Below are 25574 nucleotides of genomic sequence, written 5' to 3'. Positions count from 1 at the left end.
ACAACCGAATTATAGAGCTGACTTTTCCCAGGGGGGAAGTTGATGGGAGGGCGTGTACAGGCGTGCTTCTGATCAGTACCCCCGATCAGAGGCGCAGCGCCATTTTACATGGGTGGGCCAATTAAGGCCCGCCCAGCATGACATCTGCACAGAAGCACTATGCGTTCCCTGTTCCGGATGGGGGTGGGGGGGATTCCCAAAATCGGGAGTGCACTGTTTCGCGCATGCGCACAAAAGAGCGCATTCATCTCCCTGAAGTTAAGTGCTGCCTCAGGGGGATTGGCTGCACGTATAAAAAAGATCAAAATAGAAAAATAAAACTTTCCTTACATGTCCCATCATGTGACAATGTCACATGAGTTGGGACATGTCCATAATTTTTACAAAAGCCTTATTAAAATTTTTTAAAGCCTACATGAAACCTCATCCCACCGGTGCTCCTGACCTGCCCGCTAACCTTAAGGTTGGATGGGCAGGTCCTTTAATTACTTAGGTGACCCTGTCAATGGTCTCAATTGGTTATTGACAAGTCGGCGGACGTGCAGCTGATTTTGCTGAGCTCCCGCCTTCCTGAAAATTTAAATAGGGCGTGGTGACATCGGGAGTTCCCCCTGACGTCACCACGCGTCATTTTACGCCTCGGCGAGTGGGCCCCACCCCTGCTCGCTGACTTGTAAAATTCTGCTCATAATCTTTGTTGATATACAGTCACCAAAGCAAGCCATACATCGAGAAAAACACTTGACACCGACAATTGATGATATCATAGAGAAAGTGATAAACACTTCACCAAAATTGACCTCAATGTAGGCTGCCATCAGATCAAGCTTGCAGAATAATCAAGGTTTCTTACAGCATTCTCTACTTACATCAGACTCTCTCGATACAAGAGGCTCAGCTTTGCAGTCGGCTCAGGACCTGTGGTATTTCAACACATGATTCAGTCTGCACTTCAATGACCTGGAGGCATGCTGAACATCAGTGATGACATTCTCATCTACGGTCGTGCTGAAAATGAACTTGAGACATGCTTACATTCATGATTACAACCTCTAAGAGAATGTGATTTCACCTTTAACAAAGACAAGTGCTTGTTCAATGAAAGCAGAATCAAATTCTTCTGTCTTATGTTCAGTGATGAAGGACTATCATCTGATCAATGGAAAGTTGAAGTCATTGCAAATGATGTGGATCCTACAAACTTACAGGAAAGTCCAGGGTCTGCTAAGACTCATCATGTACCGCAGTTGCTTCATTCCTGACCTTGCCACATTATCTACCTCACTATGCACCCTGACAAAAGGGATCACCAAGTGGGAGTGGACACCAGATCAAATAACGGTTGTCAACGAGTTGCACAAATGCCTATTTCAACCCCAAGAAAACCACCCAGCTAGTCGTGGACGCAAGCCTGGTTGGCTTATGTGCAGTTCTCACGAAGAAAGACGAGATGTATCCCATCAATCGTTACAATTGTAAGCAGATCATTAACACTTGTAGAGCAATGTTATTCACAAAAAGAGAGAAGCATTCTCAATCACATAGGGTATCTACACTTTCACCTTTACTTGTATGGAGGTGAGTTTGAAGCAATAACTGATCGTAGACCACTAGAAAGCTTGTTCAACAATCCAAATAGCAAAGTACCAATTCAAATAGAGCATTGGATACTCAAACTACAAGAATATGAGTTCCATGTTGAGTATCAGCCATGCAAGCTCAATCCAGCTGAATATATTTTGTGACGGTCCGTTGCTGACGGTCAATCCTATTTGTCGTGAGGAAAAGGATGCTGAACAAAATCTTAACTATGTAAGCCTAAAAGCGGTGCCAAAGTCACTAAAACTAGCTGACATGATAGTGATATCAAAACAAGATGAGGCATTGCAACTACATATGTTGGCTATGGAAACACATAACTGGAAAGACATCATCGAGAGAGCTTCTATAAACAAAGTCGCTCACACACTACAGGGTTTTCACAATGTTCAAAATGAGCTTATCATTACAACCATGCCTGATCTTGTGTTACACAGCAACGGTATTGACATTCCACACTCATTGAGAGAATGTGTTGTCAATATAGCACATGAAGGTCATCAGGGAGTTTTCAAAACCAAACAACTCCTTAGGGAAAAGGAGTGGTTCCCAGAAATTGACCCATGGTAGAACACAAAATCAATCAGCATTTGCCATGTTAAGCAACCACAAGTTCAAATCTTCATGATCCTTTCAAGATGCCTGAACTACCTCCAGGACCATGGATTGAGGTTAGTATTAATTTTGCAGATTTTCCCTCTGTGATCACCTGCTTGTTGTCACTGATGATCACAGCATGTTCCTAGTCATGGAAATTATTGTGTCAACTTCAACAAGCAGTTGTCTCAGAGCTTGACCAGATTTTTGTATTGTTTGGAATACTCCAAAAGCTGAGAAGTAACAATGGACACTAATCCAACAGTGATGAGTTAAGTAAGTTTGTGAACTACCTTGGCTTCGCTCATCGAAAACTAAGCTAAGAGCTAATGGGTACCAAATGTTAACATCAGATGATCCAAGATCAAGTCTAGCACAGCCAGACATATAAGTTTCTACTTTTCGGTTCTGCTTCTGCCAGGCAGCAGATGGTGACCAGGTCCTACATTGATGAGACTACCTGCAAGAACAAATGCAGAAGTTGACAGACCTTAAGGAAGTTGACAAGATAAGACCACCTATTAGTGCCAGTGTGTTCTGTGAAATTTTGACTCTTTTGTTGTCTAAGTCACTGCAAGTATGCATGCCACAAACTGTCTCTAATCAAGCTGTTCCATGTTTACTTTTGGCTGCTCAAAAGTCTGTCTTGGAGCCAGCGTATGACACTTCTATGTAATTGAGAGCTTCCTGCCAGTGGGTCAGAACAAGGCAGAACTTTGCCACATCCTGGGATGAGCTTTTGGGCCCCACTGAGGAATGGAGGCGCCTGGGGCCTGAAAATACTGGCACTGGCTGGCATGCCAGTTTCCTGACCCCGTTTCCAGCACTGGCTATTATTGCCGAGGCTGGTTCGAGGCTGGCAGGGCTACCCACTCCCCCCTGCCCCCACTAGGCTGGTAACTGTTTAGGCTCAGTAAGAGCTTTGTTAGGCATAGTTAAAGGAGGCTGACTGGGATTTTCCATTCAGCCTGTGGTTTCCCGACACAATGGGAGCTTGTCTAACTGAGGCGTGCTAGGGGTTAGCCAATGCTCCAGGCAGATCTACGGACCCTTGCTGCCAGGCTGGGTGCGGGTGCAGCCAAAGGCTGTCCTGAAGACAGATTCCTGCACCCTCCGCCCCTGCCCTGTCTCACAGTGGCAACCTGGCTGTTTTTTATGTATTTTAAATTTTATAATTTAAAAAAAAGTGGGCGAGAGGGTACCCACATGTTAAAACAGCCCCTCAGTCACTCACCCTTTCCTGCAGTCTGCTACTCCTCTCAAACTGAAAGGCTTCTGATTGGCCCTCCAGCTTCAAGAGCCTGCTGTCCTTAATTGCACAGAGAACCTGTCTCCATGCCAATTAAGTGGCGTCTCCATCCTGATCCCATAGTGACTTTTTCTGCTGGGGCCAGGGTCAGGACCAGGACACATATCCATTCTGCCACTGAGGGAAAATTCAGCCTTCTGCGTCTCTTGCTTCCAAACTTTTGTAAGTGCCAACAGGTCTATACATTATCATGAAGGATGTTGTTGGATGGTCCTGAGGAGCTGCCATCAGGTGAATCCGTGCATAATTGAGAAGAAGCAATTGGTGATGCAGAGGAGGAGCAGAAACCTAAGCCCAGGTTGTTATTATATGGCTACCATTAGTGGCCACCCCACTCACTGCCACCCCCGCCCCCACACAGGCCCCACCCTCCCCACCCCACCCATCATACTTTGGTAATGCAGCAGTGTGATGAAATTGTTGTTCATTACCCTGTTGACCTGTTTGATAACTTTTGGACACCACTTTGACTGATGCTGTAGGTGATCCTTATGCCGTCTAGAGGGAGGTAAAAGTAAGAGAATTGAGAGTGGTTGGTGAATTTGAATGCCACTGGTAGCCTACAGAGGAGGTTTGCTTTGGTAGATTGGCAGCATAAAGACAAGTGTGGCAGTCAAGTTTTGGTATATGTCAACCTTCTGGCATCCCATCTTTCACCTTGTGCCACTTCAGCCATGAAGTACTTGTGCTGATTTAAAACAAACCTAATTAATTTAAATTGACTTGGCAACCACCACTGGTTTCCGCAGCAGGCATTTCGGCACCTTATCATCTCAAGAAAACTCAAAAATAAAGCTGAGGATATAAAGAGAATAAGCATTTTTTTCAGAAAAATAAAAGTAGTAATAAAGATCCATAAAGAGTTCATGAAAAATAAAAATGAAAAGAAATGCTTTGCGACATTACAAGCTTCATCCCAGTTGCAGCTATCATCATCAGCCAATCCAGATGGGAGAACAAAGCACACGGTGTGATTTCTCATTAAAAAATTAACATATAGATTAAATTAAATTAAAGTAAAGCATTCACAGAACTATTCCCTCTACTGAAAGTTGCTGTGCAATTCATGGATACCATGTACCAATTGAGTGCAGCTGTAAAAGACAATTTAAAGAGGCCGGGAATTTGACCAAATTGTCTACAGACTCCAAAAACGATTAGAGGGTGTGTTGTGCACAACCAAAAAAACCAGGCAGAAGTCTGGCTTTCTGGTAGCACCTCTGTTTTTCCTTCTATTAAAATAAAGACTTGTATTTATAAAGCACCTTTCTTGGCTACAGGACGTTCTGAAGAACTGTACAGGCAAGGGAGTACTTTCTGATTTGTAGTTGCTGCTTAAAGTAGGAAACATTGCAATTAGTATGCACACAGCAAGCCCCCTCAGAAACCATTGTAATAAATGTTCAGAAAATTGCAATGTTGATTGAGAGTTTAATATTGGCTCGGACACTGGCGATAACACCCCTGCTTTTCTTTGAAATAGTGTCATGGGATCTTTTACATCTACCTGAGAGGGCAGACGGAGCCTCAGTTTATTGTCTCATCTGAAAGATGGCACCTCTGACAGTGCAGCTCTCCCTCAGTACTGCACTGATGGTCAGCCCTGATTTTTGTGCTCAAGTCCTGGAGTGGGATTCATCATAGTTTGATTAATCAGATAATTTTCCACACAATGAACTCTCAAAACTTAACTACATTAAATAGGGAAGCTACAGAATGCAGATCAGGTATTTGTCCACAAAGAGTGACAAAAATTCAATTTCTGGGTTTTCACAAATGCTGGCTGTTGATTTGGATGCAACATGGTCCCGGCAATAGTTTGACTGCCCATTCTCTTTCCTGGGGTTAGTGTGACCCAAAGGAATTAGTAATTGACTTGTGAAACCCTTTTTCAAAAAGTATCATCGTGGTTGGAATTCTGTTGCAGCGGCGAGTGTCTGAACAGCTGAACCAGGAGAGTGTGGGACTTACACTCGGCTGGTCACGCGCAATCACATGGTGGCCCACAATTAGCTATGCAGAGTCAAGGGCAATTGCCAATTTTGTGGCGGGGGGGAGGCAGGAAATCGCTAACCCCCTGTTATTTCAAGGTGGTCCAAGGCCTGGATACCATATTTAAAAAGCACCTGGACAGGCAGCCACTCTTTGCAACCCAGCAGCACCATTCTGCCAGTCTGAGAAGAGGGATTTGAACTAGATCTGCTGCCATCCCCTCCCCTCCTGTTGATCCTGATTACCTTGTGTCACTCCATTGAAAGGTGAGCACATGGCTCACCTCGAAGAATGAGTGGCCCCATAGTTCGGCAATGCCTTCCCGCAGTTTCTCCTCCCAGCAGCCCAGGAATGACAGGCAGTCGTGTTTCTCAGCGATGGCAGCAGCACAGCCTCACAGTTGACCAGGGAGGACCGGCCTTGATGGAGATTGCAGTGGACATTAGCAGCTGTGGGGACCCAAATGAAACTGGGTCCAAAGACACAAAAGGGTCAATGACCTCCTGAAAGGATAAGTGGCACAGTGTAGGCTCTGAAAAGTAGCACTTACCATGGCAGCAAACAATGTAAATGTGTGTGTGGAGAGGTATGTCAAGCAGCAGTTTGAGTTCTAGGCCTCAGTACCAGATGGAACATGTGGGCTGAAAGTATGGGTACCAGTTCATGTTGTGAAAGTTGTATCAGTTTTAGGAAGAGTGTGTGTTTGGAGCACTTACTGGGGAGGTGACATTAGCTGTCACAGGCCTACATTCTCTTAAAGAGGTTTGATATTAATTGAAATGACATTCAACCCCTTCTGTCTGCCTGTAGACATGTAACATCAGGGAGCACTTGAAGACTGTGTCCCTGACCTCTGCATAGGATGAAGTTGAACTGACTGGGGAGGAGGGTGGGCACTCAGTTGTGGACAGCAAGGCCAGAATGTCAGCTCAACAGAGTTCAGGAAACCCACGTGACACTTCACTGGGAAAAGAGGTTTTGCATAATCACAAGCTAATTCTTTGCGTTCCCCACTGCAGGTCCTTGAAGCCTGGAGACATATCACTCGGAGCCTGCAGAAAGCCAGAACTCCACCCCTGAAGATGATGACACAGAACACTCAGAGGGTGTACTGTCATATCATTTCTCTGGCAGTCTCCACCAGTGGAGAATAAGAATGCATTGGCAATTTGGCTGGGGGGGTCACAACCTGGTGAACACATCACAGACATGTTGCAGCAGTTGATGGAAGATGTGACAAATTAAGTCCCTGTCAGTTGGACAACTACTGGAGACAAGGCCCATGCTTGAGCCCCATACTGATGACAAGTGTCATATTGTTATATTATTCATAAACAGCTCAGAACTAATTATTATGTGGACGTACAACCAGGCTGCCACCTTTACCACTGCACTGCAGTCAGGTGTTGAGTAACAATGTAGCAGTTCACCAGCCACATAGAGAGCAGCAAGAAATACATTTGATGAAACTCCAGCATTTTGAGTCTAAAAAGTGTGATTTTTTTAAACTTCTAGGAACAAGAAGGAAAAAACAGGGTGGCAGTGTGTGTCCCTGAGTAAAACGAACATTTTATATAGATTTAATGTTGAACCATATGAGAAAAATCAACCTGAATTGGTGCCAGAGAAAGAGAGAAAAATTGAGTGAGTCAATCATGTGAAAATGAAATGGCCACTGCTGCAGTACAGCTCCAGCTCATGATGAATTAGGAAGCTGCTGATTTGAAGAGGCATTTGAGAAGTTTAAACAAAAGGTGCAGACTGCTATTCATCAGCTTTCTAAAAGGCAGTAATGAAGAGGAAAGGGTCAGCTACATATTTTTGTGGACAGGAGAAAAGGGGTTATATTGTTTAATAGCCAGGAAAGGTCTTATGGTACAGTGGTAGTCTTCCTACCTCTGGGACAGAAGCTCTCAGTTCAAGTCCCACTCTAGGACTTGATAGTCATGGAAGATGTGTTAATAATGTAGCTAAGCAGGTTGATTACCACCCTGTAAATCCTTCCAATATGTTCGATGGCAGCAATAAAAGTGGGAGAGTTTCCTGGTCAGCCATACTGTAGAAGGAAATGGCAAAACACTGCAGTACTTTGCCAAGCAAAATCATGGACCAATCCAATGGATGTTCATGACCACCAATGCCATCTTAGGGCATGGTACCTGAAGGAAGAGGAATAGCTGGGAGTTGATTGAGGACAATGCTAAAAACACACAAAATTTATGAAAAATTCAGCACACATCTCCAGCCAAAGTCAAATTATCAGATCCACCAATATGAATTTCAAAACCTAAGGCAGGAACCCGCCTGTTGACAATGACTTAACATTGAAAAATGAAACCAGAAAATGTATATGCAAGGAAACAAATGATTTGGGGCTCTGCACATCCTGGAGAACAAAAATATTTGATTGGAAAGGACAAACTCACAATTTCACAGGTTGTAGACACTGCCAGAGCACATGAAGCCCTGAAGAAGACAACACTGATTTCCCAAATGGCTTGCCTTTAGTTAAATCAAGAAAAAGACAGTAGGATTGATTCAGTGAAACAGCAACAAAGAGTGCATATCAGACAGGGAGAAAGATGTGCTGGAGCTGTGGATGGTCACATGAGTTCATAGACAGAAGGAAATGTCCCACATGTGGATCAAACTGCAGAGGTTGCAGAAAGCACAATCACTAGGAAAAGATGTGAAGAATAAAGAAAGAAGATGGTAAACAAGTTACCAGAGACAGAGCAAAAGAGTGGACAAGAAGGAAAAGAAACTAAAACATACATACCCTGGAAGCTGATGATGAGTTTGAGGACACAATTAGCATAGGAAGCATACAACTACATGAAATGGCTGGATGCAGCAGTTCCCAGAGAAAAAAATTCACACAACAATTGTGATCAGGAAGAATGTGAGAAATAAGCCCACAACCATAAATCTGAAACAGAAGCTTGATAATGGAGCACGGAGTAAATCATCCCACTTGGACTATACTAGAAGAATTTTCCTGAAAATCTGAAAGAAAATGGTTATCCAAGGAAAGGTGCTCTGAAACTGAGCAATATCATGCTAATGGCATACAAGAGAAATTAAATTTAACAGCTAGGAACAACCCAAATCAGAGGGATGCACAAAAGAAAAGATTTTAATTGTATTCATATATTACTGAAGAAGATGGTCCTGCTATCCAACGGGGTGGAGCAGTTGTGAAGAAGGCGTTACTGAAGGTTGAAGGTAGTACACCCACTGAAAAGCATCCTCCTATCAGAAGCAGGAAAGATCTTGTCCAAATGTATCCAGAGTGTCTTGTTGAGACAGTTGAATATGTTGAAGAAGATTTTAAGGATCACATCACTGTAGATCCAGCGAAGAAACCAGTGATTCATCCCTGCACATAAACCCCCCTTGGAACTCGAAGGAAAGCTTGAAAGAGAGCTCCAAGAGATGGAAGAAAATAAAGTGATCACCAGGGCCACGGGGTCTACAGATTGAGTACATTCCATCATGGTGAGTGAGAAACTAAATGGATGGTTAAGAGTTTGCCTGGATCCCAAAGATCTTAATCAAGCAATAAAGATGAATGACTACCCTATTCCAGCACTGGAAGAGATCATGCCAATACTGGCAGGGGAAAATGTTTTCAGCAAGCTTAATGCAGAAATGGCTAGCGTGGAAGTTTGATAAGGGAAATGTGAAGCTTGATAGGGGGATTGTTGCTGTTGACAATATTCAGCACACCTTTTGGACAGTACAAATTACTGTGCCTACCTTCTAGGCTTAAAGTGAACCAGGATGTGTTCCAGCAGAAAGTAGATGAGACATGCTGAGGATGTAAAGGAGTAGCTGATGATATCCAGATCTACGGTGTAGATGGGAAATATTATCACTACCATCTACGTGAACCCATGGAGAGAACCAGGAAAGCTGGGATCAAGCTAACTTCAGACAAATACATTGTGAAGGTGAATGCCAGTTCTTTGGAATGATGTACACATCTGATGGAGTCAAGCTGAGTCCTGAAAAGATCACAGCATTCTCTGAGATGGAAGCTCCAAGAGACAAGAAAGAGTTGAGAAGTTTCCTTGGCTTGATCCAGTATATGAGTTCTTTCATACCTCATATGTCAGAACACACAAAAAACCTCTGAGTGGATGTGAGAAGATGTTAACTAGTAGTGGTCAGAGTCACATGAGAGGAGTCATAATAGAGAGTGAGCATCATCTACTGGAGCAGATCCACAAGAAAAATCTGTGCAGAGCACCAGCAAGACTACAAAGGTTACTCTTGAGGTTTCAAGATGAGGATTTCACTCTGAAATTCAAGCCAGGAAGAGAAATGGTGCTAACAGATACCTTATCTCGGTTCTATCATTTAGTGAACATGACACCATCGAAACTGGTCAAATTAGAAGATTGTGTTCTGCTAGCTGAATCCAGAGTAATCATAACTAAAATAATACAGAAAGAACTTCTCCAGATGATACACTTCTCATTCCAATGTGGCCATCATGTAAGCTCAGAGCCAAATTAGCTATGTACTGGATAGGCATTTACAAAGACATTGAAAGAATGGTGTCTACATGCAATGTATGCATTGTAGAGATATGCAGCAGAAAGAGATGATAGCTACTGAAGTACTACCCAGCCCACGGCATTCTGTGGGAGCTGATTTATTCACATAAAATCAAGAAGGGTACCTATAGTTGCAGATTACTACTCAAAGTTTGCTTTTATCTGAAGGATGAAAGATTTGAGAGCTACAATAATCATCTCAGCAGTACAAGTTCTATTCATTGTGCAAGGATTCCTGAAAGATTAATATGGGACAATGGAACCCAATTAACCTCCAGAGAATTTAAGGAATTCACTGAACGACAGCGTCATCATCTCATCACCCCATTACCCAAGGAGACATGGGTTTCTAGAAAGATGTGTCCAGCTGGTCAAGAGAAGTCTCACAAAATGCTGAGAGACAAAGGAAGGCCCAAACCTTGCCTTGTTATTATTCCAATCTACACATCTCAAGGCTGACATGAAATCGTCTGCAAAGCTGTTGAATGGAAGAAAGTATAAGACAACTCTGCCAACAAAGATACTTCTTCCGGCTGACCAGGAAGAATTAAAACAAGAACTCACTGATGTACAGGTAGAAGGAAGTCAACACTTCATTAAGAATGGCCAAATCCCTGCCTCAGTTGTTGAAAGGACAAACTGTACATGTACCAGATCCAATCATGAAAACCTGGAACCCAGCAAATGTTGTTGGTGAAGCTGAGACTCCAGAGTCATCCAAGACTGAGACCAAAACTGGTAAGCAACTGGAAGGAACAGAATCCAAATTTGACTGATGCCTGAGCTAGAAGTAGCAAAGTTCGTCAACAACACCAACAACATCACTAATCAGTGGTGTAACATAGCAAAAATCAACAATACAGTAAAATATCCTTTATTTGTACCTCTGAAAACCACAGACTTACAAAAAATAAACGTTTTTTGAACAGCTATGCAGTTGATTTGTATGTTAATAAAGGAATATAATGTTATATTACAGGTGTAATTTGTGTTAACAGGTAAGAAGTAGGGTGTGTGAGAGTTGGCAAATGGAAAAACAACCTAGTATTTGTAGACTATAGCTAGCCCAGGCTTAGGCCATTGTAATGTAAATAGGCCTGGGCTTACATACATATGATAGATTCGAAAGCTGAAAATATCTGAGAAACCAAAACGCAATCAGCCCCAAGGGTTTTGAATGAAGGAAACTCTACCTGTATCACCAGCAAGTAACACAATATTGGCAACACCAAACATGACTCCTACAACACCAGGAGTAACATGCACGACATCGCCTGTGCAGCATGCCAACTCATCACTCAGAGTAATGAATGTCAAATCTACAAGATAGAGGCACAATATCCTACCACCTAAGTGATACCGTAAATAATGTTTTGAGAGAAGGAAACAAACTATAACAGACTTCTGAAGGTGTTCAGTTTATTTATAAACATCAATTGTTAATCCGCTTTAGTTGAGACTTTATAGAAAAAAATAATAATTGGTATAGCTATATTAATATAGGGGCATTGTATTTTTTAAAGGAAGAGAGATTTTATATTGTAATATAATTTGTTGAAGGGCTAGGAACTAATTGTTATGTGGATGCACATCTGGAGTGCCACGTTTACTGCTGCACTGCAGTCAGGTGCTGAGCAACAATGCATCAGTCCACCAACCACATGGAGAGCTCGAAGAAATAAGCTTGATGAATCTTCAGTATTTTGAGTCCAAAAATTGTGATTACTTCAAACCTCCAGGAACAAGAAGGCATGACGGCTTCTGTGAATGGCCTGAAGAAACCTGCTGGAGATGCAGAGACAAGGAGGGTCCATCTGGTAGAGAAACCATGCCCAGCCTTGGGTAAATGGTGGAGGAATCTATCCAAGTCATAAGTTCTGTTATGGAGTGCCAGGCCCAGCGGAGCACTCACTGGATATGTGTCGGACCTGCATTCTGTCACATTGGTCAAGAGCTCTATACACTATTCACTAGACGAGAAGGGGAGGAGGCACCTCGATCTCCCTCCAGGTGCCCCTTCTCCTGGAATCAAGGAGGTGCCATCATGCACTAACACAGAAGTGGTGCGCCAGCAATTTCCCTTGGGGGCATCATCTCAGGGTGCTATAAAGATGAGCTGCCACACATCCTCCCCTCTGCCAGTGACCCTAGTGCCTCCAGTAGGTGAGGCTGAAGAGGGTGCACCTGCACCTGCCTCTATTCAAGAAAGCTTCAGCAGATCAGAGGCCTCTAGCCCTCAGACCAGCAGAGGAAAGCCATCAAGGTAATTTCAGACAACAGGGCATTGCACTCATAAGGCTGGCTCCACCTCAACTCCAGATGTTGGGGTCCATTCAAGGCATAATGGTAGAAAAGATAAACGAAAAACCTTGTTACCGTCAGGTGAGGAGGGGAAGAATGGCTCCCCTCTTTTTCCACTCCTCCTTTGACTGCAACAATTTTAAAAAAAAGTACACTTGCCAATTCAATGAGTCTTTAATTGTTTAAATGCTGTGATTGTAAAAGACCCAACCCACAGATTTTAATTACAAAGATACAGTTTAACTGATGACCCTGTGTTTTAATGAGTGTGCATGGCATTAAAACTAGGTTCCCACCGTTTGCCATCGGAACCACAATCCACGTTTAATCCACCGCCACCAACTTAATTTCCAACTTTCATCCGGCTGCCAGGAAGCTGACATTTCACCTCCCGCACAATTAAATGCCCCCACCTGCCTTATTTCTCACTCCTGGGGGCAACATTAGATTCTGCCCCTGCAGACAGGTGGTAACATTCTTGTCAATGAGTTAAAAAGTTGTGGGTTCAAGTCCCACTCCGTAACTCAGATGAATATTCTATTGCAGTGCTGAAGATGCTGATGCTGCCATTAGGACAAGGTGCAAAACTGAGGCTCCTTCTGCTTGTTTAGTTGACATAAAATATTCCATGCCACTACTTGAAGGTGAGCAGGGAGGTGTTCAACATCTTTCCCTCAGCCAGGAACAGCAAAAATAGGTAACTTATCACTCTTCTCTTTTCATTAGAAATTGGCTGCTGTACTTGCCTGCATAATAACTGCACTTCAAAAATAACTCATTAGTTATGAATTGTTTTGAAATGCCCTGGGAACATGATAAGGTGCTATCTAAATCAAAGTTATTTCTTTCAAAACAAAAATTGGTAAAGATGTGAGGTACAAGACAAAATGAGAAGAGATAAAATGGAAAGAAGATTGAACTAGGGAAGAATATGGATGAAGTAACAGAGAAACAAATTAACAACTGGCCAAATAGAAAAGACAATCTGGGAAGCTGGAGAGGGAGGAAGGAATTTGTCCTCAAAAAAGGATCGGAAAACATTTATAAAGAACAGATCGGAGCTGGGGAGTAATAGCAAGTCACAGAGAAACAGATTAGTAGGAAGGAGTCACTGAAACCCCACCTCACATTTTTAAACTCACAGTTGTTGTTTGGTACTTTGATTTCACAGGAATCTGGACGCTATCTCGACATTCTTGCCAAACTCATGTGTTAGTGAGAATTTAACTTCACCTTAAACTTGGTGGGAACAAAATTTTGTTTCAAAGTTGTATCATTTATAATTAAGCAATTTTGAAAACCATGCAAAGATGAAAACATTCCTTTTTAGTTCTCCAGCAATGAGATATGTCCAATGTATTTGCCTTAAATCTAGATAAGTAATTGGTCTGATAAACAGCTATATAATTCTGTTAGTTTATGTGGTAATTTATTTTGTTAAATAGACAGCCATTTTGTCAGTGAGAACATTTAATTTATGGTCAGATTACCCAGGCACCTTGCATGATTCTGATTTACACTTGACTCCTATCTTCATCATCATTAATAATGATAAAAATGGTGTCTTCAAATCAATTCTGAAAAGGTCACATTCCTGTCACAATGAACTTGTCTCAGAGTCTCATTGTTATTACTTTTCCCCTTATACTGAAATTCTTTCTTCTTCCACAAACTTCTGATCAAGAGGAAATGTTTATGAAATGCATCTGATTTTCTGTCCCATTTGGAAAACATTTTTCTTTACTCTTTGCCTACTTAGAGAGACGGGATTGTGGACTTAACGGGCAGTATTTAATGCTCTCCCCTGTGGTGAGTTTGTTGGTGGTAGGAGGCAATTAATCAGGTGAGAGATGGGAATTGGCACCTTATCTTCCCCAATTAATGCCCCCTTAAGGGCCCCATTCTGCCACCAACATGCAGGGAGCACAACAAGCATGGTTTGCTTGCGAGCTCCCAGGAGGAGTCCCTCATTCAAAGGCATGCAGTGTCTGACTGAGGGTGCTGGCATCTGGAATGGGCTGGCCAGCTGAGAGGCCCACCCTGCTCTTGATGCCAAACCCATGTCCCCCTCTTCCAAAAAACCCATCCCCTTCGATTTCCTGTGGCCTGGGAGCCAGCAACAACCCAACAGGCCTTGGATGCCTTGTACTGGCAGCAACCATTGCATCCCCTGTGGCTTTGGTGTTCAATGGAACTGTTCCAAGTGGTGGATGAAATGGCTTCTGCTGTCAAGCATTTATACACCAAAGATGACATCACAGGTCATATGGCTATGGCAAGCATATGGCAAGCATATGGCAAGCCACAATGCATAAAGGTGCATCTCCAAACATCTCCCTTTCCATGAAAAGAAAAAAATCAACAACCTGCATACGCTGCCATTTGCAGTTGCAAGTCAGGCTCATACATGGTTTACAAGGAAAATCATCATGCATGTACAGAAAGCTGGTCATTCTGGTCCAACCCAATTTCATCTGTTCCTACACATGCATTACACACATAATCTTTAATGCATTCAGGTCTTCTAATGGTATGTGTGCAGATTGCTACCGACTGTCTGGTGTCTGCTCATTCTTGGGGTGATGTTGCCTCTCTGGGGAATGTTGTTGCCATGATGAGTTTGCTGCTGATTTGTTGGGGAACAGTTGACCTCTGGGACTGATGACCGTTCAGTTCCTTGTGCGGTTGATGAACTCACTTCTTCCTCATCAGTTCTCTGCTGTGAAGGAACAGCTTCTCCAGTTCCACGTATATGCCTGTGGTTATGACAATATATCTGATCATTTATTATCACTGTGTACAATCGAGGTGACAACTTCTCTGTGTGGGTCCCACATTACCAAATGGGATGACTTTTGTTGAGAGCGTTGAATGTTTGCACTCTGACCAGCTCTCCAATTCACAGCTCTTGCAATGATTTGGCAGCTTTATGTCTTTCTTTATGTCTTTATGGCTTTCTGTCATTTCACTTTGATTTTGTCACTCAACCCTGTTACTACTTCTGGCTTCAGTAGTGTTTTAGCTATTGGAAGAGTAGTTTGGATGTAGTGTGACATTAGTCCCTGGGCAGGATGACTTTCCATGCCTTCAGTAGGTGTGTTCCTCCATTCTAAGATCACCTTGTACACATCTGTGCTGGATTTATTCGATTTCTTGATGAATCCTTGGGCAATTTTCAGTGCTGCCTCAGCCTTTCCATTTGACTGGAGATGATAAGCGGGATTTTCCGGTCCCACCTGCCATTGAAGGTGGGATAGAAAAGTTGACAGACCAACAAAAGGTCCGTTGATTTCGGGTGAAATCCCACCCATTGTGTAGTGTTGAATTTCTCAATCATTTTTGATGGGCCTGAGTTCTTCACTTGTGAACTGGGGGCCATTGCCACTCATCACAATGTCAGGAATGTCATAACGACTGAAGTGTGCTTTCAGACATTCTGTGATCTCACTGATGTCAGCTTGTCTAACTCCCAGTAGTTTGAATAGTAGTCAACGGGGACAAGACATCTACTCCCAGCTTCATCCATGGTCTGTCTGGCATGACATGAATCATGAGCAGCTCTTTAGTTTGCTTCGCTTGATGTTCGTTACAAGCACTGCACAGTCTGATGTGGTCCTTAACCTCATTGCTCATGTTTGGCCAGTAGAGCACTTCTCTTACCTTCCTCAGACTAGATTTGATTCCTTGGTGGCTTGCATCCCTTTTCTCATCTCCTTAGAGATAATGGGCAAAATCGTCCCAGATTTGCATTAAGCGTGGTAGCGGGTGGGAAAATCAACGCTTTACTTGTTGGCCGCAATGACAGCTTTTCACAATTGTATTGTCCCAATCCCCGCCTCTTTAATCTTGCATTCCTAAGAAACACGCCATTTTGCTGGAGGGCGGCCTCCGATTCACCCGCCACTTCATCACCTCATTGCTTCCTCATGCCAGGGGCCAGATTTAAAGTGCAGTCCAGGACTGCTGCACAGAAGATATGGTCCTGAAAGACAAGAAGACTACAGTCTCCTGATTCAGTGATGCATTGCTGGGATGCCTTCTGGACACTGTTGGAGCCCGCCTGCCCGCCTGCGATGTCCTCTACCCCTGCTCTGGCCACAGGGGGCTTATCTGTGTCACAACTCCAGCTTGGGAGGTGGTGGCAGAGGTGGTTAGTGCCAACACTGCACAGAAGATGCTCGCGATCCAGTGCACAAAGAAGATGAATGATCTCATCTGTGCTCCAGGGTAAGGCAACCATCTCATCCCTCTAAACTCACACACACAGCCCATCACACATTCAGTGGCATCTCACTCACTGCCAGCTCAAGGGACATCACCACTTCTTCTCTCACACACACTTTCCCATCTCCATCTGGACTCATCTCTTCTGGAGACTGCCTCCTCAGACCTCACCCTCTTGAGGCCATTTGCACAGAGCATGTGTCCCTGCACACACACTGGGATACTCCCCTTCCCCAGCAATGTACTATCCCTGTAGCCTCTTCCTGTGCCTGAGGCCACTTAACCCCCTTCCCCAAGCAAGCCATAGCCCTGCAGCCATTGAAAAGTCACTCCTGCCTTACGTCTGGTATTGTAAGTAGAGGCCTGCCCATGAGCCCTCCTAAAACTTATGTGGTGCTGCCTGCAAAGCCTGGCATTGATGACTACGAGTGCTGCCCAAAGCAAGTAGGCAAACAAGCCTCAAAGTCCCGAGTGAAGTGCAGCTCGCCAAGTGCACACCGCTTATGTTCAGTTGAGAAACATGTCGGTGTGATGCGGTGTGGGGGGATGGTCTGGCGAGCAGGAATTATAATGATATGCAGATGTATTAAAATGAAGTTCCCGATGTGCGGCGACGAGAAAGGCTGCCCGCCATTGATGGGTGGAGTGGAGGATTGCAAACTGGTCTTGTGATGTCGTCAAATTGATTTTTGGCTTTCCCGCCATATTGTCTGCTCACGTCCGCCAATGGGCACAGGAAATTCTGCCCAATGACTCTAGTTTCTTTGTTCAAAGATACCATCTTGGCCAATCACTTCATCTCTGGATACCCAATACTCTCTTATAGAAACAGGTGTGTCCTTGATGCTTTCAGGCCATCCTTTTATCATCACTTCCTGCAGCACTTGGAGAGTTGCATCTTGTTGCATAGTTTGCTTGACCTGAGCAAGACACTTTTCTGTCAGATTCAATGTCTCTGCTGGGTTGATGACTTCCAGAGCATGTTGTGCTGTGGCTTCTCATTGAATCTGGAAGATTTCATGCTCTGTACTCGCATCAGCAACTTCCTTCAAAGGGAGTGTGGCTCTCAACAGCATGTCAGCAATATACATCTACTTCCCCTGCTTGTATTTCACTTCCAAATGATATCTCAGCAAATGACAGAACATTCTATTCAGATGCTTTGAGCAGATAGAATTGGTTTGAGAAAGATGCATTGAAGTTGCTTGTGGTCAGACTCTACCATCACATTGTCTCTTCCAAACAGGTACTGATTAAAATGTTCACAAGCAAAGGCAATAGCCAGGCACTCTTTCTCAATCTGGGTGTAGTGTCATCCAGTTCATGTTAAACCTCTAGATGCAAATGCAACTGGTTGTCCTTGCCACATGAGGGTTGCTCCAAGTGCTGCCTTGCAGGCATCACACTGCAAGATGACTTCAGCGTTGACATTGTAGTACCTCAGCACTAGTGTTGTCATCACTAGTTGTTTGGTGTGAGTGAAAGCTGCTTCTTGTTCTGTGCCCCAAAAATATAGACGATCCTTTGCAGTGAGTTTGTGTTGAGGTTCACAGTCCGATGACAAATTGGGCAAGAGCTTTGCTAGGTAATTCACAAATCCAACAAAACTGCACCACCTTCACATCTGCTGGTTGCTGCAGCCCAGCTACCATTCTCACCTTATCAAGACCAGGGTGAACTCCTTTCGCTATCAGTACATGACCTATGTACTTGACTTCCATCATCTTCAGTTGCAGTTCCTCCTTATTCAGCTTCAGGTTCATCTGGCGAGCTCTCTCTAGCGGTCTCACTAGATTCTGATCATGGCCTACAATGACTTCTTCCATTGTATCACCACATCCATAGACTGGCAGATCATATATAATTGCTTGCAAGGTCATTGACTATCTCATGCTGTCAGCGTTGAAACTCTTCCAGAGCAATGGAAATGCCAAATGTCATGCAGAATGGAGTCAGACGACTGCTGTTTTCATTCAACTTCACTTGCCGGTATAAATCCTCTGCATCCACAGTAGTAAAAATCTTTGCCTTGGCAAATTGTGGCAATGTTTCTTCAATGGTTAGAATGGGGTAGCGAGATCTCTTCAAAGCTTTATTGAGGTCCTTTGAACCTCTGCACACTCTCAGCATTCCAGGTTTTTACACTGCTCCCATGCTGAATAATCCAGTCTGTTGAAGTTGTCACTTACTTGATTACTCCCATTGTTTCAAATTCCTCTAATTTGTCTTTCAGGCTGGACTTGAGGCCAGCTGGAACTCTCTTTGGAAGATGCGGAGTTGGCTTCACACTCTCATCGACTTCAACATGACGTTCACCAGGATGATATCCAAGACCTGTAAAAACATCTTTGTAATTTTTTTAAGATTTGTTCAGCAGTCGATGGTTTGGTGCCATGCAAAACATTGCAAACCTCTTCTGGTAGCGGACAGTCTAAGCTTTTGACTTGTTTCAGCTGATGGTACTTTGCTTAATGTCTACTATCTAGAACTATAGAACTTCTTTCTTTACATTGCATTGGGCTCTCAGCTTAGATTGTCCTCTTGGGGTAAGCATCATTCCATCACATATCCTCAACCTTATCTTCCACAGCTTCATTTTTGGGCCACCAGCTTGACCAACTTCACACAGGTCTGTGAGGGTCAGGGTGTTGCATGTAGCACCAATATCTATCTAATGCTCACATTAACTTGATGCTTTTCTCTTGCAGTCATTCTTCCATTAGCCACAAACCATTTTTTCCTTGAGGCTTGATGGTGCCAACCTGAACTATGGAGTAGAGTGATTTGTCAGGATCATTGCCTGATATCTCTCTATCAACTTGCTTTTCTTCTTTCCAGCAAAACTCTTGCATGCAAAGTGATTCAGCTTCTTGCAGTTAGAGCACTGCCTTCCCATCACTATACATACTTGCTTTGCTTTTGTGTGGTGTCCTCTGTAAAATTTACATGATTTTTCTGATGGCCCTTCTGCAAATACGTCTTCCTTCTCTTCATAGTCTAGTGCTTGGAAGGCCTGAACTGCCACTCAGTATAGTGCAAAACCTCATCAGTTTTCCCATTAATACTCTGCAGATGATCATTAACCACTTAAGAGCTTCTTCACAAGTCAATATTTTTCTTGAGAGTAAGTTTCTCTTCTCTCAGCAGACATCTCTCTTGGCGGGATCTCTTGTTCCTAAGACAGTTCTATCTCTGATCAGATCGTCCTTCAGTTGCTCAAATTCACAAGATTCAGCTAGATGTCTCAGTGCAGTCACATGCTGATCAATGTTCTCCCCCGTTCCCTGAGCTCTGGTGTTGAACATGTAGCGTTCATAAGTGACATTAGTGGACGGTTCAAAGTGGGCCCTTAAGGACTCCAAATTTCACAAGACCAGCTTTTCTGCTCCTCAGTGAGATCTAGGTTGCAATAAAGCTTATAGCATTCTTTCCCCAGTACTGTTAGCGGAGTTGCTACTCTTATTTGTCCAGGTTTCTTGTTTAACTCTGTGGCAATTTCCTACTTTTGCCAGTGAGACTGGCAGATTTCCAATTTATTTTCAAATCTGCCTTCACCTCCATAGGAGCAGTTACTGGAATAGTCAAAGTCATACTGACTTACCCAGTGGCCATGTCCTCCAGCTGGCAGGTGAAACGAGACCCTTCTCACCTCCTTTAAACACTGCCCAGTGTGTGGTGTGGGAAACCTGAGGTGCAATGATCCTTTTGGAAACTGGTTGAAATCAGGGACTGATTTGTGCTGACAGCTGGGTGATAGTTTTCACTTTCAATTGACTGCTATTTCAGTAGAGTGGATCAGCTGGCTGTTGTAGAACATACCATTGATCCCACTGATTCCAACTCCTGCTCCTCCTGGCCCCTAATGAAAGGAAACAAAAAGTTTTCAAAATGTAGCTCCATGGTCCTTTTCTGCTCTTTGGTTCTCTTTGCATCATCTTCAACTGGCGAAAAGGGAACAATGGTTTTCCACTCAGGCCACCGGTTAAAATTACAGTCATTGCCTGATTAAAGATGTAGATAGGGTTTGATGGCATAAAGAAGAACCCTGTCAGCTTTAGCTGCCTGCCCAGAAGAGAATGGGAACATAGATGATGGTGGGAACAGTGGAGGGCATTAGAATATTGGTCTCCTGGATGATTTTAGCTGTCCGCCCAGCTGGCTTCCATTGATTAAAGTCATTCCTTGTGTTGCCAACTAGAGATCAAGCTATTTTAGATCTAGTGTTATGTAATGATAAAGGGCTAATTAATAATCTTGTTGTAAAAGAACCTTTAGGGATGAGTGACCACAATATGATAGAATTTTACATTATGTTTGAAAGTGAGGTAGTTCACTCTGAAGCGAGGGTGATAAAATTGAATAAAGAAAGTTATGAAGGCATGAGGGACAAACTGGCTGAGGTGGGTCGTGAAAATACATTAAAAGGTGTGACTGTACATAGGCGATGGATAGCTTTCAAAGAACTATTACATAGCTTACGACACCTAAATATTCCTTCTAGATGCAAAAACCCCAAAAAAGTCAGTCAACTGTGGCTGACAAAGGAAGTGAAGGATTGTATAAGATTAAAAGAAAAGGCTTATAAAGTTGCCAGAAGTAGTAGTAAACCTGAGGATTGGGAGGTTTTTAAAATACAGCAAAGGATGACCAAGAAACTAGTAAAGAAAGGGAGAATAAAATATGAATGCAATCTAGCAAAAAAGTTAAAAGCCGACTGTAAAAGCTTCTATAGGTATGTAAAAAGGAAGCGTTTGGCTAAGGTAAGTGTGCGTCCATTGCAGGCAGTAAGGAGAATTCATAATGAGGAATAGAGAAATGGCAGAGAAATGGCAGAGAAGCTAAATTATTATTTTGTGTCTGTTTTCACTGAGGAAGATACAGGAAATCTCCCAGATTTAGAGATCCAAAGGATTAGGGAGAATGAGGAGTTGAAGGAAATTAGTATAAGTAAGAAGGTTGTATTGGAGAAATTAATGGGACTGAAAGTTGATAAGTCCCCAGGCCCTGATATTCTGCATCCCAGAGTGTTGAAAGAGATTGTTATAGAGATAATTCACGTATTGGTGATCATTTTCCAAAATTCTATAGATTCTGGAATGGTTCCTGAAAACTGGAAGGTAACAAATGCCACCCCACTATTTAAGAAAGGAGGGGGAGAGAAAACAGGGAACTACAGACCTGTTAGCCTTATATCAGTAGTAGGGAAAATGCTAGAATCTATTGTAAAGGCTGTGATAAATGGATACTTAGATAATCATGATCTGATTGGCATGGATTTGCGAATGGGAAATCATGTTTGACGAGCTTGTTGGAGTTTTTTTGAGGATGTTACTAACAAAATTGATAAAGGACAGTCCAAGTACTATACTTGGATTTTCAGAAGGCTTTTAATAACATCTCCCACAGGAGGTTGATTAGCAAAATAAAAGCACATGGGATAGGAGTCAATATACTGGCATGGACTGAGGATTGGCTAACAGGCAGAAAACAGAGAGTAGGAATAAACGGGTCATTCTCGTATTGGCAGGCTGTGACTAATGGGGTACCGCAAGGGTCAGCACTCGGGCCCCAGCTGTTCACAATATATATTAATGATTTGGATGTGGGGACCAAATGTAATATTTCCAAGTTCATGGATGATACAAAGCTAGGTGGGAATGTGTATTGTGAGGAAGATGTAAAACAGCTACAGGAGGATTTGGAAGACTTAGTGAGTGGGCAAGAACATGGCAGATGGAATATAATGTGGAAAAATGTGATGTTATCTACTTTGGTAGAAGGAACAGATGTGCAGAGTATTTCCTAAATGGTAAGAGATTAGAAAGTGTAGATGTACAAAGGGACCTGGTTGCCCTTGTCCATAAGTCACTGAAGACTAACATGCAGGTGCAGCAGGCAATTGGGAAGGCTAATGGAATGTTAGCCTTTATCGCGAGAGGAGTTGAGTACAGAAATAGTCAAGTCTTGCTTCAATTGTTTAGAAGCTTGGCTAGACCGCACCTGGAGTTCTGTGTGCAGTTTTGGTCCCCTTACCTCAGAAAGGATATTATTGCCATAGAGGGAGTGCAACGAAGGTTTACTAGACTTGTTCTGGGAATGAAGGGACTGTCTTATGAAGAGAGATTGGGCAAACTGGATCTGTATTCTCTAGAGTTTCAAAGAATGAGAGGTGATCTCATTGAAACCTACAAAATACTTAAAGAAATAGATAGAGTAGATGCAGGTAAGATGTTTCCCCTGGTTGGGGAGTCTAAAACCAGGGGACACAATTTCAAAATAAGGTGGAAGCTACATAGGACTGAGATGAGGAGAAATTTCTTTACTCAGAGGTTGAGAATCTTCGGAACTCTCTACCCCAGAAGGTTGTGGAAGCTCAGTCAGTGAGTATGTTTGAGGTAGAGATTAATAGATTCCTGATTAACAATAACATAAAGGGTTATGGAGATAGTGTGGATAAGAGGCATTGAAGTGTTTGATCAGCCACGATCGTATTGAATGGCAAAGCAGGTTCGACGGACTGAATGGCCTTCTCCTGTTCCTATGTTCTTATGGTGTTTTCAGTCTGTTGTGAAAAGTCATTGGTCTTGATGTTAATTATGTTACTCTTTCCACAGATGTTGCTTGAACTGCTGAGCATTTCCAGCATTTTTTGTTTTTATGTCATCGTGGCCTTGACTGCCACTAGCTGAAATATTCAAATTGCAGATGTTAACAGGAGATATTCCTGTGGTAGATGGTACAACTTAGCCAATTACTCCATGCTAACCCATCGCTTCCAATCTGATCTTCTGGGGCAGTATACACAAAGTAGTCAGACTGGATGGTATGCTTTTGGCTTGGTGCTATCTGGAACCTCTGCTCTTTTTTGACTCCCTCAACCAGCGTTAGTGCCAAGGGAGTGCTGCGTGCAATGCTGAATAATCAATTCTGGATCTGCCTTGCTCGACTGATTCCATTTGAAAAGAAATCTTCCTCTGACTATATCTGGATAGATGTGGTGGCAAGGAAACCACAATCATGTCTTTTTGGTAATAACCTGATTTGTCAAAACATGCTCATATAATAAATGTTATAATCTCCCTGTATTCTTGCTGATAGCTTAAACTGAAATGTTGTGATAATTCTTTATGTAGAATGATGATTTTATTTTTAGTTTAATGTCTTGTTTGGAATGGAGACCATTGTTGCAACAAATATGCAACACTGGTAAATCTTGGCAAAAAATTATTGGAATATACAATAAAAATTTATGATGAGCAAAAAAGGGTTCAATCAAATTGTGAATAGTCATTAAGGAAGTGGAAATCTGTTCTTCAATACTTCAATCAGGAAAATCTCTGGGAAAATTAGGGCCGAATCTTCCAGTCGGTGTGCGGAGGTGGACCCGACACGCCAATATGTAAAATGACGCGCGATGATGTTGGGCGTGCGTCCCGATGTCATCGCGTGCCATTTCGATATTTTGTTCGGGGGCGCTTGCCAGAGGTGGCTGCGTGCCCGCTGAAATGTCAATGGCCTATTAAGGCCTTAAAAAATAATTAACCTAGTTAAGAACGCTGTCCGTCCAATCTTAAGATTGACGGGCAGGCAAAGAGCCCAAGCGGCCTTCACATTTTTCAGGAAACCTCATCCACGGGCGGGATGAGGTTTCTTGAAGCTTTTATAAAATAATTGAATAAATTTTCCAAACTTCACAAACATGTCCCAGCTCATGTGACACTGTCACATGAGGGGACATGTTTAAACAAATTCTTACATCATTTATTGAACATGCACGAGAGAGCACAGGTCCCGACTCTCCCTCCTCCCCCACCCCCTACAGACAGCGCTGAGCGCTACTGACCGCACATTATGCTGGGTGGGCCTTAATTGGCCTGCCCGCGTTAAATTGCGGCCGCAGCCGATTGCAGGAGGCAATCGGCTCCGCACCCAACCCCGCCTGCCAGCCCGCCCCCCATAGGAAAAATTCTCCCCTAAGAACAGCTGAAAATAGGTAGAATATTGTGCTTTTCAATTGATTTCAGTTAGTGACAGCTGCAACGGGGGAAGGATTTTTGCCCCAAGCTACCCAATTTTCTGATGTGTTCTCAGTGTGAAATGCTGAATAGAATGTGAATTTTCATCCCTCAATTCGCCTTTCAGTTTGATATCCCTTTACACCCCTGTAGACTACATTCTTGTGTTCCTTCCTATCTTATTGCTACAAAAGCCAGAGTTCTGCAGTAAATTAGAATTCAAGTATTTATCCAGTGGTCAAAGAACCCTCCATTTTAAAGTGCTTAATCTAAACAGAATGCAGCTGATAAGATACAGGTTAGGGAATGTTTTGCAGGCCTGGGGATTGTTCCATTTACATGACATTCTGGTTAGCTGTTTATTTTGATTTGTTTATAGGCACTGGTGGTATAGACCTGCTGCCACCCATAAAGAACTTCAAAGATAGGGGTTAATCCCTATATCTGATAGTAGAGTGAATCGTCGTTGGATGAGGAACGGCACCTTCACTGTAACTAGATGTGCCTATTTCATAGATCAGTGTTGATTAAATGTAATCATTTGTGGTGTCAGAGTGGGTTAAGTTTTGCACACCTGACATCTCCGCTGTTCCCAAAGCTTTAATAAAATGTACTGGACTCATTTCAGTGTTGCATTAGGTCAGAGTAATTGGATTGTATGCTCAATCATACTTGGGTGCCAACATTGGCACATTTTGCATTAATTAAACATAATAATATTAATGTTCATACAAAGTATTTGTCTTTTCCATAGACTGAACACAATTCCTCATATTTCATGATTCAGTTCTTGCAATGCAAAATCCCATCCCATTTAAAAGTCACTTGTTTGTGGCAAGCTGATTTCAGTTACACACATTTCCCAAAATTTACTGTAATATTGGAAAACTATTTCCAAGCAGCACTTTTTACCTGGACACTGCACTCTTCACTGTTTCTTGATGGCTTATCTTTGTGGTGATGGCTTGGAAAACA

Source organism: Carcharodon carcharias, chromosome 20 (genome assembly GCF_017639515.1).
Source record: "Carcharodon carcharias isolate sCarCar2 chromosome 20, sCarCar2.pri, whole genome shotgun sequence".
Lineage (NCBI taxonomy): Eukaryota > Metazoa > Chordata > Chondrichthyes > Lamniformes > Lamnidae > Carcharodon > Carcharodon carcharias.
Note: the sequence above shows the minus strand (reverse complement) of the source record.